Source organism: Arachis duranensis, chromosome 3 (genome assembly GCF_000817695.3).
Source record: "Arachis duranensis cultivar V14167 chromosome 3, aradu.V14167.gnm2.J7QH, whole genome shotgun sequence".
In the NCBI taxonomy this organism is placed as follows: Eukaryota; Viridiplantae; Streptophyta; class Magnoliopsida; order Fabales; family Fabaceae; genus Arachis; species Arachis duranensis.
The window spans coordinates 56,907,937-56,912,613 of record NC_029774.3 but is presented as its reverse complement, the minus strand read 5'-3'; positions in this window follow the sequence as shown (position 1 = coordinate 56,912,613).

Here is a 4,677-nt window from a genome sequence, read left to right as displayed (position 1 = left end):
TCTCTCTCTATTAGGGTACAAAGACCTCAAGCTCCCAAATCCTAATCTCCCATTCTCAGACCTTTGTGAATACTAGTTTAGACACCCACCGACCATCGTCACTGGCCTCACGGTGTTCTTCCTTGAAATCGCCTGCTCTGCTTTCGTGCTACACAACTTCTCCGTACCACACTACTTGTCGGAGAACCTTAGTCACAATGCCACCAACAGCGGCCGCGAAGTATGAAGGTTACTACTCTGCTCGTGGTCCTTTTCTCCTCGTTGTTGCTCCTCCTCTTCTTCTCCTGCTCCTCTTCTTCATGGCACTGCTCCTCTTTTTCTTGGTGCTACTCATATTCTTTTCAGCGCTGATGCTCTTTTGGTGAGGAAGGTCACAAGCCCTACTCAGCCGTTCCTTTTCTTCTCGGCATTGGTTTTGGTAATGTTTTTTAACTATTTTTTTTCTTTCTAAAATAAGATTAAGGTCTGAGCTTTGTATATTATAATTTATAATGCTGGGTTTGTTAGGAACTTGTTATTATAATTTATAAGGTTGATTTGTTGTTCTGAATTTCTGATTATTATTGATTTATTCTCTTTGTTTTGTTCTGAACTGTTTTGATTTTAATTGCATAAAATATTGATTTGTTACTTTGTTCTCCATGTTTGATTGTGATTTATTCGATTTTAATTAAAATATGTTCTGATTATTGTTGATTTGTTATCCTTAATTGGTTCTAATTTATTTTTATTCTAATAAAAATATGTTTTGATTATTATTCAATTGTTCTGATTTTAATTAAAATATATCAATCGATAGCAAAGCTTGAAATAATTATTAGAGGAGGCAAAAAACTCTTGTCAAAGACCATTTTAATATGTTACATTTGAATTTAAAGAAATTATAGGCGATGTAAGAGTTAAATCTAGGATAACTAAGTTTTTACTCCTTGAACAAAGTAATATTAATGTTTTATAAAATATTTGGAAGGCCATGACTCTCCATTGTTAAAGCTAAACTTCACCACTTATGTCAATACTTAATTATTGGTGATTTGTTGCCGAATACCATCTTATTAGATTTTCTTTTTTACTAGCACTATGTTCTTTTAATGTCTGTGCTTGCTATTGATGAAAGCAAGGGCAGCATGGGAGAATGAAGTTAGAGACAAAAAAAATCTTAAAGATGGTAAATGCAATGAATGGAAAAAAAGGAAAGTTTAATAGTGTTAGACAATTAAAGATACATGTATAATTGCTTATGGTTTTAATACATATTCATAGATGATTGATATATTATTAGTCTAGTTTACTTGTATATGGATTTATTTATTACATGTTAGTTGTGTCCTAGTTGAGAAATGATAAATACTCTATTATTTAGTTTGAAAATTTTGGTTGTGTATTGGTTGAGAAATAATGGATGAATTGGTTGTTCTTTATAGAACCATAGACGGTGAAAATATACAAGCTTTAAGGGAGGTTTTGCCATTTTTTTCTAAAAATTTTGAAAAGTGAATGAAAACAATTGTACTTAGTGTTATATCTTGTTTCTAATTTTTGTTTTGGATTTTTCTATTTACAGAAGTGCTAAAATGGTGGCAACATGCTACCTAAAGGAGTCAAGAATATTTTGATTCATAGAGATACTAAATTAGACTTTTAACTTTTAGTTGAACTTGTAGAAGAAATATAACTTGTGAAACTAATCAATATAGACACAAATGCTATTTTGTTTTAAAAGTCTAATTTAGTGTCTCTATAATTTAGACACAAATGCTATTTTGAAACTATATCATAGAGACACTACAAGATTTTTGTTGATTTGTGGTAGTTTTTTTCTTATTTGTGGAGGTTTATAACCCCCACCAAATAGTTTGTGGTGGGTTTCTAAAACCGCCAAAATTTGAGGTGCCACGAGGTCTTTTGTGTGAGTTTTTAAAAAACCTCCACAATCTATTCAGTGGGGGATTTTGTGAGTATTTAGTGGGGATTTTATATTGAATTTTTGTGGCAGTTTTAAATCACTTTTGTGGCAGTTTAAAACCCCTACAAATTGATTTTTTAATTTAACAAAAATTAACTATTTTGTGAGATTTTCGAACGCAAAAGAATCAATGGATTCTATTCCGACATGATTGAGAACCGACATATGATTAGCCGTGCTGTGACAGAGCATTTGGACTATTTTCACTAAGAGGATGGGATGTAGCCATTGACAACAGTGATGCCCTACATACAGCTTGCCATGGAAAGGAGTAAGAAGGATCGGATGAAGGCAGTAGGAAAGCAGAGATTCAGAAGGAGCACAGCATCTTCATACGCCTATCTGAAATTCCCACCAATGATCTACATAAGTATCTTTATCTTTACTTTATGTTTTATTTATTATTATTTTCGAAAACCAATATAATCATTTAAATCCGCCTAACTGAGATTTACAAGATGACCATAGCTTGCTTCATACCAACAATCTCCGTGGGATCGACCCTTACTCACGTAAGCTTTATTACTTGGACGACCTAGTGCACTTGTTGGTTAGTTGTGCGAATTTGTGAAGAAAGTGCTGAGTTAGTAGATGCACATACCAAGTTGAATGCCATTATTAGAGATCACAATTTCGTGCACCAAGTTTTTGGCGCCGTTACCGGGGATTGTTTGAGTTTGGACAACTGACGGTTCATCTTGTTTCTCAGATTAGGTAATTTTCTTTTCAAAAAGTTTTCAAAAATCTTTCAAAAAAATTTTTTCTCTTTTTCGTTTTTCTAAAGATTATTTTCGAAAAAAATACAAAAAATAATAAAATCATAAAAACCAAAAATATTTTTGTGTTTCTTGTTTGAGTCTTGAGTCAATTTTTAAGTTTGGTGTCAATTGCATGTTTTTAAAATTTATGCATTCAATTTTCAAAAATTCATGCATATGTTCTTCATGATCTTCAAGTTGTTCTTGGTAAGTCTTCTTGTTTGATCTTCATATTTTCTTGTTTTGTGTCTTTTGTAGTTTTTCATATGCATTTTTGCATTCATAGTGTCTAAGCATTGAAAATTCCTAAGTTTGGTGTCTTGCATGTTTTTTCTTTTCTTGAAAATTTTCAAAAATAAATCTTGATGTTCATCTTGATCTTCAAAGTGTTCTTGGTGTTCATCTTGACATTCATAGTGTTCTTGCATACATCATATGTTTTGATTCATAATTTTCATGTTGTGAGTCATTTTTATGTTTTTCTCTCTCATCATTAAAAATTCAAAATTCAAAAAAAAATATCTTTTCCCTTTTTCTGTCAAGATTTCAAAAATTTGAGTTGACTTAGTCAAAAATTTTCAAAACTTAGCTATTTCTTATAAGTCAAGTCAAATTTTTAATTTTTAAAATCCTATCTTTTCAAAATCTTTTTCAAAAATCAAATCTTTTTCATTTTTTTCTATTACTTTTGAAAATTTTTAAAAATTATTTTCAAAATCTTTTTCTTATCTTTATTTCAAAATTTCGAAAACTTTACTAACAATTAATGTGATTGATTCAACAATTTGAAGTTTGTTACTTTCTTGTTAAGAAAGGTTCAATCTTTAAATTCTAGAATCATATCTTTTAGTTTCTTGTTAGTCAAGTAATCAAATTTTAACTTTAAAAATCAATTCTTTTTCAAAATATATTTTCTATCATATCTTTTTCAAAATTTTATCTTTTTCAAAAATTTGATTTTAAAATGTCTTTTCCAACTTCTTATCTTTTCAAAATTGAATTTCAAATCTTTTTCAACTAACTAGTTGACTTTTTGTTTGTTTTAACTATATCTTATCTTTTTCAAAATCACCTAACTACTTTCCTCTCTCTTTAATTTTCAAAAATTACCTCCCTCTTTTTCAAAATTCTTTTAATTAACTAATTGTTTTAAATTTTAATTTTAATTTTAATTCTTCTTTTAATTTTCGAAAATCACTAACCCTTTTTCAAAATTAATTTTCGAATTCTCTCCCTCTCATCTTCTTCTATTTATTTATTTATTTATTTATTTATTTATTTATTTATTTATTTATTTACTAACACTTCTCTTCATCTCAAGAATCTGAACCTATCTTCACCCTTGTGTTTGAATTCTTACCTTTTCCTTCTTCTATTCCTTTCTTCTTCTACTAACATAAAGGAATCTCTCTACTGTGGTAAAGAGGATCCCTATTATTATTTTCTATTCCCTTCTTTTTAATATGAGCAGGAGCAAGGATGAGATGATTCTTGTTGAGGCAGATCCTGAACCTGAAAGGACTTTGAAGAGAAAACTAAGAGAAGCTAAATTACAATAATCCAGAGACAACCTTACAGAAATTTTTGAAAAGGAAGAGGAGATGGCAGCCAAAAATAATAATGGAAGGAGGATGCTTGGTGATTATACTACACCTACTTCCAAGTTTGATGGAAGAAGCATCTCAATCCCTGCCATTGGAGCAAACAATTTTGAGCTGAAACCTCAACTAGTTGCTCTAATGCAACAGAACTGCAAGTTTCATGGACTTCCATCAGAAGATCCCTGCCATTTTTTAACTAAGTTCTTGCAGATCTGTGAGACTGTTAAGACTAATAAAGTAGATCCTGAAATCTACAGGCTCATGCTTTTCCCTTTTGCTGTAAGAGACAAAGCTAGAACATGGTTGGACTCACAACCTAAAGATAGCCTGGACTCCTGGGATAAGCTAGTCA